At 43.8% G+C, this 15,230-nt stretch overlaps 1 protein-coding gene across 2 annotated transcripts in view; it reads left to right on the forward strand.

Moving 5' to 3' along the window:
* The first annotated feature begins 1,834 nt into the window (after positions 1–1,834).
* LOC134965070 (sulfotransferase 2B1-like) overlaps positions 1,835–15,230 on the forward strand; it is a 122,619-nt gene continuing 109,223 nt past the window's right edge. The window contains exon 1 of one of the 2 annotated variants that reach the window (XM_063941633.1): positions 1,835–1,915. The gene's annotated coding sequence lies outside the window, so the exon portion shown is untranslated. The remainder of the gene's footprint in view (positions 1,916–15,230) is intronic. The other variant, XM_063941634.1, reaches the window with a different exon arrangement.

Here is a 15,230-nt window from a genome sequence, read left to right on the forward strand (position 1 = left end):
GTGGTACTTGTAGTGTCAGAAATGTTCAATGCCTCCTTCATTGCCGTGATCATGTAACGTGTGGCCCTACTGGACATTACGTTTGTCTCCTCACCGTCGACACTGGACTCAGTATCTGTGTCTGGGTCTGTGTCGACCCACTGAGGTAACGGGCGTTTTATCGCCCCTGACGGTGTCTGAGACGCCTGGACAAGCACTAATTGATTTGTCGGCTGTCTCATGTCGTCAACAGTTTTTTGTAAAGTGCTGACATTGTCACGTAGTTCTTTAAATACAACCATCCAGTCAGGTGTCGACTCCCTAGGGGGTGACATCACTAACACAGGCAATTGCTCTGCTTCCACATCATTTTCCTCCTCATACATGTCGACACAATCGTACCGACACCCAGCACACACACAGGGAATGCTCTGATAGAGGACAGGACCCCACTAGCCCTTTGGGGAGACAGAGGGAGAGTTTGCCAGCACACACCAGAGCGCTATATATATGTATATATATATATATATATATATAGGGATAACCTTATATAAGTGTTACTCCCTTTTATAGCTGCTGTTTATAATTTAGCTGCCAATAGTGCCCCCCCTCTCTCGTTTTTACCCTGATTCTGTAGGGACTGCAGGGGAGAGTCAGGGAGCCGTCCTTCCAGCGGAACTGTGAGGGAAAATGGCGCTTGTGTGCTGAGGAGATAGGCTCCGCCCCTTCACGACGGCCTTATCTCCCGCTTTTTTCTGGAAAACTGGCAGGGGTTAAATACATCCATATAGCCCAGGAGCTATATGTGATGTATTTCTTTTGCCATCCTAAGGTATTTCAGTTTTTATTGCGTCTCAGGGCGCTCCCCCCCAGCGCCCTGCACCCTCAGTGACCGGAGTGTGAAGTGTGCTGAGAGCAATGGCGCACAGCTGCAGTGCTGTGCGCTACCTTAGTTGAAGACAGGAACGTCTTCTGCCGCCGATTTCACCGGACCTCTTCGTTCTTCTGGCTCTGTAAGGGGGCCGGCGGCGCGGCTCCGGGACCCATCCAGGCTGAACCTGTGATCGTCCCTCTGGAGCTAATGTCCAGTAGCCTAAGAAGCCCAATCCACTCTGCACGCAGGTGAGTTCGCTTCTTCTCCCCTTAGTCCCACGATGCAGTGAGCCTGTTGCCAGCAGGACTCACTGAAAATAAAAAACCTAAAATAAACTTTTACTCTAAGCAGCTCAGGAGAGCCACCTAGCATGCACCCTTCTCGTTCGGGCACAAGAATCTAACTGAGGCTTGGAGGAGGGTCATAGGGGGAGGAGCCAGTGCACACCAGCTAGTTCAAGCTTTTACTTTTGTGCCCAGTCTCCTGCGGAGTCGCTATTCCCCATGGTCCTTACGGAGTCCCAGCATCCACTTAGGACGTTAGAGAAATATATATATATATATATATATATATATATATATATATATACATACACGAGATGTGGTTATGTGACCGACGGTCAGGAGACGGCAGGTCCCAATACCTACGCCCCCTAACAATCCCAACAGTCGGCATGCCGACTAACAGGGACTATTCCCTGACCACAGCAGAGTGGGAATAGAACCTGTGGTGAGCGGTAGCTCACCACCGAGTCCATAGTATGGCGAGTGGGGTTGAAGATGTACGGCTCATTTTTTTTTTTTTTTACTTTTACTCTAGTTTATTTTTTTATTTACACCTGTGGTATTTACAATACTTTGATATTACCTGCAATTTGTCCTTTGCTGGTAAAAGGACAATATTTACAGAAGGGGTGGGTCATCTGAGTCTTCAGAGCAGTTATATTAAGGTTATATAAGGTAACACAGAATTAATACTAGCTCACAAGGTACAAGGTCTTATAACAGTAAACAAGCAGCTTCCAGTACTTGGTAATTGGAAAATTAAGCCACTGGACTGAAGGTAACTTATCCATTGCTTTCTCACTTTTATCCTCTTCATTCCCAATTATATTCTAATTCTTAATAACCAGACCACTGTTTAAATATATTGTGTGTTCAAAAATCTTAGAATGCATTTGATTTATTTCTGAATATATAAGTGTGATTTTTTTTATTTGCAGGGGCCGTTGTAATTTCTTTAATTAATATTTTTAAAATTTAAGGGTAATATAAAAGAGGGAAAAGCAATTCACCCTGTTTGTTGTATGCTTTATCCACCAAATTATAGCTTTCTGAGACATGCTACAAACTGCATTACTAATTACTATATACTTGGGTTTTTCTACAGATGTATAGTTATCAAATGTTCAGTGCTATTTACGCAAGTAAAACAGTTTTGGCCTCATCAAGAATTATAGAGTATATAGATGTGTCTTCGTACAGTACACCTAGCCTCAATATGCCACGCAGCGTGCGATGCCTGATGCTAGTGAGCTGCCAGGTCCTGTACAAGTCTACTAGCGTTAGGCGTCTTTTTTGCCAAAAATGTGACTTATTCGCAAAGTAATGTGACTAGAATGCACCAGGAGACTGTGCTGATTCATGTTATACTGTATGTGACACTTGTATATTGGGGATCGGTATGATTTACCTACAATCAAAATCCCGATGGTCAAAATACCGACAACAATTGACCGATGGTCTCAAAATATCGCCAAGGTCAAAATACCGACATGGTTAAAATACTGCCATTTAAAATGTCGACACGGTCAAAATGCCGACATTCAAAATGTCGACAGGTCAAATGGTAGACACAAGTTTTTCTATTTATTGGGGTATGTATGTCAACATGGACACCGTAAAAGTGTACTGCGTTCCCTCCCATGGCTCACTGCGCTCGCCATGCTTCAGGCACGGTGCCTCGCTGCACTCAGCACACTATTATGTTCCCCCTCCACGTCCACTGGGATGGTAAAGTATGAACAAGTCGGTTTCAATGAAAAAATCATGAAAAACTCATGTTGATTTTTTGACCTGTCGAAATTTCAACTGTCGGTATTTTGACAGTCGACATTTTTAATGTCTGTATTTTGACCATGTTGGTATTATGATCTTGTTGGGATTTTGACCATTGGTCAATGGTTGTCGGTATTTTGACCGTCGGGATTTTGATTGTAGGTAAATTGACTGCATCCCGTATATTGGGGGTAATTCTGAGTTGATCGCAGCAGCAAGTTTGTTAGCAATTGGGCAAAACCATGTGCACTGCAGGGGAGGCAGATATAACATGTGCAGAGAGAGTTAGATTTGGGTGGGTTATTTTGTTTCTGTGCAGGGTAAATACTGGCTGCTTTATTCTTACACTGCAAATTAGATTGCAGATTGAACACACCCCACCCAAATCTAACTCTCTCTGCACATGTTATATCTGCCTCCCCTGCTGTGCACATAGGCCCTCATTCCAAGTTGTTCGCTCGTTAGTGTTTTTCGCAACGGAGCGATTAGTCGCAAACTGCGCATGCGCAATGTTCGCAGTGCGTCTGCGCCAAGTAAATTTGCAAAAAAGTTTGGTATTTTACTCACGGCTTAACAAAGAAATTTCTTCGTTCTGGTGATCGGAGTGTGATTGACAGGAAGTGGGTGTTTCTGGGCGGAAACTGGCCGTTTTATGGGTGTGTGCGGAAAAACGCTGCCGTTTCTGGGAAAAACGCGGGAGTGGCTGGAGAAACGGGGGAGTGTCTGGGCGAACGCTGGGTGTTTTTGTGACGTCAAACCAGGAACGAAACTGACTGAACTGATCGCAGTGGCAGAGTAAGTCTGGAGCTACTCAGAAACTGCAAAGAAATTTCTATTCGCAATTCTGCTAATCTTTCGTTCGCAATTCTGCAAAGCTAAGATACACTACCAGAGGGCGGCGGCTTAGCGTGTGCAATGCTGCTAAAAGCAGCTAGCGAGCGAACAACTTGGAATGAGGGCCATGGTTTTGTCCAACTGCTAACAAAGTTCCTGCTGCGATCAACTTGGATATACCCCCATTGTGTGTGACTGAGTCTGTATACGGAGCACACCGGAACTTGTGTTTGAAAAAAGCTGCTGCTGCTACATTGTAAAACTTTGGATCCAGATTCAGAGATTCAGTCGCACACAAATATATAAGTGTTGCATGTCAAATGAAGACAATTTTTCTGCAAAAAAGATGCAAAAAAGACACCTGACACTAGATGATTCTCACTTGACCTGGCGCACCGAGATTGGCTGTTTGTCACAGCTGCAGCAATAATGTATGAGGACGTCTGTATATACAGTATGTGCCCGAAAATAAACAGGAAAAGGAATATACATGGAAAAGAGCATATGTACTCTTGTGTTCAGCTGTATCTCAAGATGCATCCGGCATTTGTGCCAGATTTACATCAGGAGTAAAAAATCTGTATACTTACTCCACACAATGGTTTATATATACTGCAGATGTGCGTAGAGATGAGGCTTTACAGCTTGCGAGCAGGGCCTTCCTACCACTATGTTTGTTTTTGCCCAGTTTTGTTCTATTACTGTTGTTCTAATTGTAAAGCGCAACGGAATATGCTGCGCTATATAAGAAACTGTTGTTATTAATAATAATAATAATAATAAGTAGTAAATGCTATCGATGTATTGCCCTATTTGTGCAAAATATAGTGATATAATAAAGTGTCATATATAGAAAAATTGTTTTATGCCTCAGATAAAATACAGTTAATAAAAAAACAAACAGTTTCAATAAAATACAAATCTCTCTTGTTTCCCCTTTAAGAATGAAAGAGAAACTATTTTGTAAAGAGATGGTACTGCATAACTGAGACAGACAGAGCAAATAGAAGTAGTCATTATTTTATGCAAAGAGACATCTGTAACATGATCCCATATATCAGCTACACCATGGGTAGGCAACCTGTAGCACTCCAGCTGGTGTGGGACTAAAACGCCCAGCATACCCCACTGTTTTGCTTTTAGGGCATGCTAAAACTGTGGCAGGCATGCTGGGATGTGTAGTTTCATAACAGCTGGAGTGCCACAGGTTGTCCCCTGAGCTATTGTACACTACTGATTTAAGTATTATCAACTAGATAGATCAACAGGCAATCAGTCAATCAGAGGGGGTTAGAAAGTGTTTCTGCTCATCATCCTCATAATTACATGTTGCTGCATCAGCCCTCCAGCACTCACAAGATATACACCAGACATATGCCGATGCCCTAGTGTGGTCTTTTAAATATAATTCACGGTTTTTATGTAGACCTAATCCCACCTCAATCATCCCATCATTACATATATACCAATCACATTTAATTAATAAACTTATTTACCAAAAACAGCCCTGACATTAAATCAATAGTCCTAAAGAACCCTACTCTTCCCCATCTCAACCCTGTGTACAATTAAAAGTCAACAAAATACCTTTGTATTAAATTACCTACCTTGAATAATTAGGCTCCATCATGACTCCACTAATAAATTAAATAATCACATCAAGTTCAGAAAAAGGGATCCCCTGGGTTAGCATAACTAAACTGCTTCAGAACATCATTAAACTTGTTCAGAACATTAAAACATGTACCCTCATGGGCTTGCTTCTCTCTCCATGCTTCGGGCAAGGGTCAATAGATGTCATAGAAACATAGGGCTAGATGCATCATCGCTTGGAGAGTGATGGAGAAAGAAATCGTGCCAGCCAATCAAGTCCTAACTGCCATGTCACATGATGTGTTTGAAAAATGGCAGTTAGGAGCTGATTGGCTGGTACTTTTTCACTCTTTGCTTTATCGCTTTCCAGGCGATAATGCATCTGGCCTTATGATAGAAACATTGAGTTTGATGGCAGATAAGAACCACTTGGCACATCCAGCCAACTGCTGCCACCATTCTGTCACGATCATGTCCGCACTCAGAACTCCTTCCAAGTCAGGCTTTTGTAATGTTGGTGCTTTGCCAGTTATTCTAACAATAAAACATTATATCAGACTGCCACCAACAAGGGTATTTTGGGATTTAATGCATCCCAACACTGTCGCCAGTCTGTCCCACTTGGCCAGCCGATTTTCCAGATACGTCAATCTCAAAATCACTTCCAGTGACTTATGGTTGCTTCAGACATGGTAATTGCTACCAGCAAGAGGAATTTAGTGCTATGATGCTAGGGTAGCATCTAGTTTACCTTTGTGGAGAGGACCTTTCCCATAAGCCCCTGGGTCCATGTCACAAACTATTTGGATGAGTAACCTGTGGCGAGCAAAGCGGAGTGGAGCGAGACACCGAGTCCGAAGCGTGGCGAGCTTCGGTGTCTCGAACGGAGAAAACATTTAGGTGCTGTAAGGGTGGAAGTTATCTACTGCCCTCACATTTTGTCACTTCCAGGTCCTGATCATGAAGGGAACATAGACACAACCAAGATGCTAGGGAGCCTTAGCTTCTACCTACATACACAATGATTAATATTTTGCGAAACAGGTAAATTAGGCCACAGAATACCAGAACTAGAAATTAGGTTTTATTTTCATTAATAACTTCAGAGCTTACAGTTACAAAAAAAGAGAGTTAAAAAGTATATATGCTTATTTTAAAAGTACACACAGATTACTGATAATTTCACAGAAAATAAAAATAAAAATAGGAATAAGTTCAGCAAACAAGGTTGTTTACGTATGAGGCCTAGTTTTCTGCCATGGAAGAGATGGGAGCAGCATTATTTACCGGCGCATAGGATCCTGGCGCTCAAAATACTAACGCCGGGATTCCGATGTGTACAAAGCTGACAGGGGTGAGTAAGGGGTGTTCTCCCCTTTCCCCAACCCCCTAACCCTACCTCCCCGCAGCCAATGTGAAAATCTTTAAAATAACAATTGAACAAAGATTGAACATTGGAAACCAGGTAATTTCACCATAAAACTTGCAAAATCCTTATGCATTAACCTAATTATCTATACTCTTATTCCAAAAACACCATGTACCACAAACTGGGTTTCCTAATATCACTTCATGTAATACTCTGTAAAGTGGCAACATCCTTCAAAATTACTGCAAATCATCTCTCCATGCACATTGCAGCCTCATTAATTCATTCCCATCTTATTAACAATCATGAGCTTTTAACTTCTCTATATACACTGAATATAACATCCTCAACCTGTCACCACAAAAAAACTATCACACACCTCCTACAACTATACTTATCTCTCTCTCCTTCTGCTTATACTAGCTGGTGACATATTCCCAAATCCAGGTCCCATCCACATACCACATTCACATTCATCTGATTCATAATGGAATGTAAATCCAACAAACCTTATAAACATTACGCGTCTCCCATCTCCCTCCAAGTCACTAAAATGTGCCTTATGGAATGCACGCTGTGTTTGCAACAAATTAACATTTATCCATGACCTTTTCATTTAATAAAATTCAATATGCTAGCTATAATAGAAACATGGATCACAAAATCAGACACGGCCTCCCCTGTAGCACCTTGGAGTCCACTTCATACACACCTCAAGGCCTGGTAATAGTAAAGGAGGTGGGATTGGAATACTACTGTCACATTTTTTCACATACACAGTTCTACCACTAGTTACATCACTCACATTTACTTTATTTGAATTACATTATATTAGGATTTTCACCCCTTTCTCTCTGCATGTTACTGCTATCTATCACCCACCTGGACAACCCAAAAAGTTTCTGGAAGATTTTTCTGCCTGGCTCCCTCACTTCTTATCCTCTGACATCTCAACCATCATTATGGGCGATTTTAATATCGCTACTGACAGTCCACAATCTCCCCATGCCTCCAAACTACTCTTTTTAACCTCCTCTCTCGACCTCTCTAAATGGACTAACTCCTCTACTCATCAGGAGAGCCACTGCCTTGATCTTGTATTCACCAGACTATGCTCTGTTTCTGAATTAATTAACACTACTTTCCTTCTCTCAGGGCACAACCTCATCACCTGCATGCTTCAAACTCAATGTCACTGATGTCTACCACACCTCAAATCCACAGAAATATTAACGCTATCAATTTTCAACAACTATCCACCTCTCTGCAACAACTTTTCTCACCAATTTCTACATACACCTCTCCTGAGACTGCTGTATCACAAATAAACCAGACTCTAGAAACAGCACTTGATGAAGTGGCTCCAGCTACCCATCACACTCCACGTAGACTTAGATATCAACCATGGCACTCTAAATTCACAAGACACCTTCAAAAACGTTCACGGAAAGTAGAATGTCAGTGGTGTAAATCTCATAGCTCAAGTGACTTCCTCACATATAAGACTGTTTACCACTCTTATAGTAATGCTCTGGACACTGCCAAACAAACACACTTCCAATCTCTCATCTCTGCTCAAGCTTTTAACCCCAAGCGACTTTTTAATATGTGATGCATCGGTAATGTGGGTGGAGTGTGTTCGTACCTGAAGTTCGGTCGTGCTCGTTGTCAGCTGAATCCACTTCTTAACAATGTCGAGGCCAGTAACTGTTCTCCACATCACTTGTATGACTGAGGCAGAAGGACAAGGAGACCCCCAGGAAGACAAAACCCAAACACTGTATACTCAAGGACCACTGCGCCTGAAGACGGTGACAACCATTTATTGAACGCGAAGTTACCAGTCACTGCTGCAAATCAATTCTTATTAGGATCAATTGTATCTATATTTTATTATTCAGTATTGCAATATTCCATTTACAGTGGAGTCTATAATAGCAATCACAGTTTACGCATTTGAAAGGCACAACAATGGTTTGGTCAAACAATCATATAAATTATGTGCAGCCTCAATCATTGCAATATAATTACCCGCTTCAGATATATTAAGACAAGAAATGTCCTGGCAGTAAATTTGGTACACTACCTAAACTGTCCACAGGGTGGCACTCTACATCAGACAATAGCATTCAGTTCCCCACGCCTTAGTTTGCATCTGATATCAGTCTCCGAGTATAAAAACTTGCACATTAATGGTGGACTCCTGGAAAGATGTCAATGGAGATAAGGTAAGTATTTGTAGGAAGGGGTGCAGGATGGGTAATTTGCAAAGTACCAGGAAATAAAACGAAATAAAAATAAAATGTCACACAAGATATGACACCTCATAGTGCAAGCTAGTCATAGGCAAACTCAGGGGGGTTTCTGGTTGCCTGGAACCCCCCCCCCCCTCCTCTTGGCAAGTTGCTCACATTATGACAATAGCAATGGTATATAATACAATTACTAGAGCTGCCGCCACATCATGCAGTTTAAGGGACATGACCAGTGGCAGCAGCACCTTCTACCAAGTTTGTTGTGTGTGTGGATCTGAGTCCTCAATTAGTGCACTAGACCAGAGAGTAGCTACCAGGAAGAAGAGACAGGAGCCTTGCCATGAGGTGGGAGAATGTGTGCTTAGAAAGTGCAGTAGTTTGCATCTATAGTGTTAAATATTAATGCTGTTTTCCATACAGTATGCAGTGTATATGTTTACATTAATGTCCAGGGTCTTTACTGGGTTCTTCTACTGCTCCCTCAGACTCCCGTACTTGCTCCAGTGTTCTACAGAGTGGGAGATTGTGGACTGCATTTGGAAACCCCCCTCTAGAAATCCTGGTTTTTCCACTGCTAGTGGGGCATAAGACGGTCCTGGCTGGCAAAAAGTGAACAGAGTTTTTCTATCCCTAGTCTAGGTTTAAATCAACAGGGAAGTAAGGTCGGTGTAGGACGTCCCTGCATGGAGAGTAAATAAGGCACTTCTTGCACTTAAATCCCGTTCAGTTTTTGTGACAGAGTCACATCGGCAGGGATGGGGTTACAATTTTCTGGTGGCTCAATGCACTTCACAGTCATGCGGGTCACCCACTGATAAACAAGGGCTGGCAAGTGTCTGCCTCAGATATGGCTGGGCAAGGTGTCTCACTCTGTACACAAAAAGGGCCATTAGGGACAGACCCCACAACATATGAGCTGGCTGAAAGTACTTGTATTGGTTTTTGCAGCTCCAGCTGATGGCTGCTTGTGACTGTAGTCACACCCTCCCCAGCATGCTGGCTGTTGGGAGCCCTTTTCACTCTGGTCCCCTCTGTCTCAGTAGTGCAGCTGTGTTTTTTCCCCTCAGGGTGGCTTTGCGCTGCCGCTGGCCGCTTCTCTCTGTCTTCACTCACGCGGTGGTGTTTTCTCCTCACACCGCCGCACTCCCCGTCTCCCTAGTGCTGCTGATGCCAGCTGCGTCTCTCCCTTGCTCCTTCTGTGAAGCCACCTCCGGCTGCCTTCCGCTCCAGCTAGCCGCATCTCTCCTTCCCTGCACACACGCGGCGGTGCTCTCCTCACTCACTGCACCATGCCGCGGGCCGCTCAAGTTCCAGGATTCCCCCAGTCTCTTCAGCTCCTGGCGTGCTCCTCCTCTCTCCTCTCGCACCCTCCAGAGCCAATCACCGGGATCCTAGAGCTTCCCACTCTCTGGCATCCGGCAGACTGCCCTGTGTCCCAGTGCCCAAGCTGTTGTCAGGCACCAGGTAAGGGAGTTTAACCCTGACAGTGGCAGTACAGGTAAAAGGTCTCCTCAGGCAGTGCTGGCTATCATTAGAGCTATAATAGTTTGCAGTAGGGGTATCCCAAACGTTGGTAGGTGGATTTAAATAATTTCTTATCCCTCCCTCACCAATACCACCAGCTACTATCAGTGCACAAAATCTTGCTTACTACTTCAAGGACAAGATTGATAAGATCTGAAATGAATTGGTATGCTCTTCCACAGCTAGTGACATGCTCAGTACTGTTCCTGAACCCATAACACCCTCTCTTCATTTAATCCCACAAATTAAGATGAAATATCTGCACTCTTCTCATCTGTCTACTCCAGAGCCGGATTAAGGGGGGGTAACAGGGGTTAAGTACCCCCTAGCCCCTGTGTCTAAGGGGGCCCCCCGTCCTCGGATGCTCTCTCCCTGCAGCGCAGCACCATAGAAGCTGAGAACACTGCAGGCATTAGGACCCAGAGGAAGCACTACAAAACTTCCTTCAGCACTTCAGGACGGGACGCTGCATCAAGATAATCTGACCCTGTGACCCTGCTTTCCCAGAAGATCATCCACGTTCCACAGGCTTGCATTCAGTGCTTTCATTATCATCTATCTCTCTATATCTCTCTCTGTATCTATCTATCTATCTATCTATCTATCTATCTATCTATCTATCTAATTTTGTCTGCCTATCTGTGTATCTACATAAAGCTATAGATATGTGTGTGTACTGTATGTGTATCTATAGCTAAGATAGATAGATAGATAGATAGATAGATAGATAGATAGATAGATAGATAGATAGGAGTTCAGGTAGCCGACACAATCCCTCAGAAAAATCCTTGTAGCGCCACTCGGATTTTCCACATGTAAATAACAGACGTCAGCCCATATTGTACAGCTACGTTTCAGGTTTATTACACGTCATTAGGAAACAAGATTGCCGCTACAAGGACATATATATATATATATATATATATATATATATATATATATATATATACTGATGGTCTCATTACTTTTATTACTATTAGTAATGTGGACAGATACTTGGATTGCATGTCTTGAAAAAGGTCTGTGTTCAGATCTAAATATTGACAGACTCATACTGCGACCAGGGGCTGGACATAATGACGCCCGAGTACGACAGCCATGAGGGTTGCCTGCTGAACTCAACGTTTTTTTTAAAGGGGCAATCACTTACAAGACAAAACCGTGCCTCGTAAGTGATTGCCCCTTTAAAAAAAGTCAGAGTTTGGCCGGCATCCCGCATGGCCGATGAACTCGGGCGTCATTACATCCAGACCCAGATATCGAATATTGTGATTATTGCTGATTTGGTAATAAATATTTAAGTACATTGATTTCAAAGACTGGTGAGTGCTCCTGTAATCACCCTGCTGTGATATATTTAAGTAGGACCTGCACTGCTGCCTCATGAAGGTGCGGGGGGTAGGGGAAGCTGCGCTGACAATTGGGGAAGGGCCCCCCATTTGTCAAGTGACCCCGGCCCCCCAAAGGCTTAATCCGGCCCTGGTCTACTCTACTACCTCTCCCCTTCATCCTATACCCTCACAAATAACTAAAGCTCTGTCTCCTGTGCTCATACCAACATTAACTAAAAACTGTAATCTCTCACTGTCTACTGGTATCTTTCCATACCTGTTTGAACATGCAGTGGTTACTCCCATTCTGAAAAAAACAAAAGTCTGCCCTATCTCTCTCTGAAATTACCATCACATTTTTCAGCTCCCATGCCCCTCCAAGCTACTTGAGAGACTTGCCCACACTTCCCTCACACACTTTCTTAACTCACACAATTTATTGGACCCACTTCAGTCAGGCTTTAGTACCCTAAATCTAAAGGCCAATACTCACTTCTTATTCACCTTGATCTCTCTGCTGATTTTGACACTGTTGACCACTCTCTTCTCATACAAACACTACAATCCCTAGGTCTCCAGGGCATAGCCCTTACTTGGTTCTCAACCTACCTATCCAATCGCCCTTTCAGTGTTTGTTTCTCTCAATCCACCTCCTCTTTGCTACCTCTATCAGAGTAACCCAAGGGTCAGTCTTAGGTCCTCTGCTTTTCTCAATCTATACCACATCTCTTGGCAAATTAATCAGCTCTTTCGGATTTCAGTATTATGTGTATGTGGTAAATACCCAAATATACCTATCCTTCCCTAATTTGTCATCATCTGTATTGGGCCGTGTCACTGAATGCCTATCTACCATTTCATCTTGAATGACATCTTGCCACCTCAAACTTAATATTTCCAAAACTGAATTAATGATATTTCCACCAGCCAATAATAGTTACCAACCTGATATCACTATCACTGTTGATAACTCAACAATCAAACCTACACTACAAGCTCACTGCCTAGGGGTCATTCTTGACTCTGAACTGTCCTTTGTTTCCCACATTTAATCTGTCTCAAAATCATGTTACATACATCTAGGAAACAAATCCAAAATACGACCATATCTTACACAAGAACAAAAACTGTAATCCATGTACTCGTTATCTCCTGCATGGATTATTGCAATACTTTTCTGACTGGTCTTCCCAAAAATTAGCATGTCACCACTACAATCCATTTTGAATGCAGCTGCAAGGCTGATTTTCATTGCTAGATGTTCACAGTCTACGGATTGACTCTGGCAGTCCCTCCATTGGTTATCGGTATTCTACTGTATTCAATATAAAATACTTCTACTTACATACAAGGCTATTAAGCAAACTGCACCAACATACAGTACATCTCTTCAATAATCTCAAAATATTTTCCTACTAAAGATGAGCGGGTTCTGTTCTCTGAGAACCAAACCCCCCCCCCCCGAACTTCACTACTCGAGCCCGGATCTGAGCCCGGCTCTGGTTTTCCGGCCTGACTCGGAAACCAAAACAAAGCAGAATGTCATTATCCCGCTGTCGGATTCTCGCGGGGTTTGGATTCCATATAAGGAGCCGCGCGTCGCCACCATATTTTCACTCTGGAATTGGAGAGTGTCGCGAGAGGATGTGTCTCCATCCTCAGTGTCTGTGCCGAAGGGAAAGTGGGGTGGTGATTCAAGTGCTGTCTTGTGCTGCTCAGTACAGTGTAGTGTCTTATGCTGCATCAGTCCAGTCACAGAGGTGGTGTCCTCTGCTGCCATATGTCCAGTGTAGCTGTATATGTCCAGTGCAGTGGTGCTGTGTTATCCTGCATCAGTACAGTGGTAGTGTCTTGTAGTGATGTGCACCGGAAATTTTTCGGGTTTTGTGTTTTGGTTTTGGGTTCGGTTCCGCGGCCGTGTTTTGGGTTCGACCGCGTTTTGGCAAAACCTCACCGAATTTTTTTTGTCGGATTCGGGTGTGTTTTGGATTTGGGTGTTTTTTTCAAAAAACCATAAAAAACAGCTTAAATCATAGAATTTGGGGGTCATTTTGATCCCAAAGTATTATTAACCTCAAAAACCATAATTTACACTCATTTTCAGTCTATTCTGAATACCTCACACCTCACAATATTATTTTTAGTCCTAAAATTTGCACCTAGGTCGCTGGATGACTAAGCTAAGCGACCCTAGTGGCCGACACAAACACCGGGCCCATCTAGGAGTGGCACTGCAGTGTCACGCAGGATGTCCCTTCCAAAAAACCCTCCCCAAACAGCACATGACGCAAAGAAAAAAAGAGGCGCAATGAGGTAGCTGTGTGAGTAAGATAAGCGACCCTAGTGGCCGACACAAACACCGGGCCCATCTAGGAGTGGCACTGCAGTGTCACGCAGGATGTCCCTTCCAAAAAACCCTCCCCAAACAGCACATGACGCAAAGAAAAAAAGAGGCGCAATGAGGTAGCTGTGTGAGTAAGATAAGCGACCCTAGTGGCCGACACAAACACCGGGCCCATCTAGGAGTGGCACTGCAGTGTCACGCAGGATGTCCCTTCCAAAAAACCCTCCCCAAACAGCACATGACGCAAAGAAAAAAAGAGGCGCAATGAGGTAGCTGTGTGAGTAAGATAAGCGACCCTAGTGGCCGACACAAACACCGGGCCCATCTAGGAGTGGCACTGCAGTGTCACGCAGGATGTCCCTTCCAAAAAACCCTCCCCAAACAGCACATGACGCAAAGAAAAAAAGAGGCGCAATGAGGTAGCTGTGTGAGTTAGATAAGCGACCCTAGTGGCCGACACAAACACCGGGCCCATCTAGGAGTGGCACTGCAGTGTCACGCAGGATGTCCCTTCCAAAAAACCCTCCCCAAACAGCACATGACGCAAAGAAAAAAAGAGGCGCAATGAGGTAGCTGTGTGAGTAAGATAAGCGACCCTAGTGGCCGACACAAACACCGGGCCCATCTAGGAGTGGCACTGCAGTGTCACGCAGGATGTCCCTTCCAAAAAACCCTCCCCAAACAGCACATGACGCAAAGAAAAAAAGAGGCGCAATGAGGTAGCTGTGTGAGTAAGATAAGCGACCCTAGTGGCCGACACAAACACCGGGCCCATCTAGGAGTGGCACTGCAGTGTCACGCAGGATGGCCCTTCCAAAAAACATTCCACAAACAGCACATGACGCAAAGAAAAATTAAAGAAAAAAGAGGTGCAAGATGGAATTGTCCTTGGGCCCTCCCACCCACCCTTATGTTGTATAAACAGGACATGCACACTTTAACCAACCCATCATTTCAGTGACAGGGTCTGCCACACGACTGTGACTGAAATGACGGGTTGGTTTGGACCCCCACCAAAAAAGAAGCAATTAATCTCTCCTTGCACAAACTGGCTCTACAGAGGCAAGATG

Source organism: Pseudophryne corroboree, chromosome 10, assembly GCF_028390025.1.
Source record: "Pseudophryne corroboree isolate aPseCor3 chromosome 10, aPseCor3.hap2, whole genome shotgun sequence".
Lineage (NCBI taxonomy): Eukaryota > Metazoa > Chordata > Amphibia > Anura > Myobatrachidae > Pseudophryne > Pseudophryne corroboree.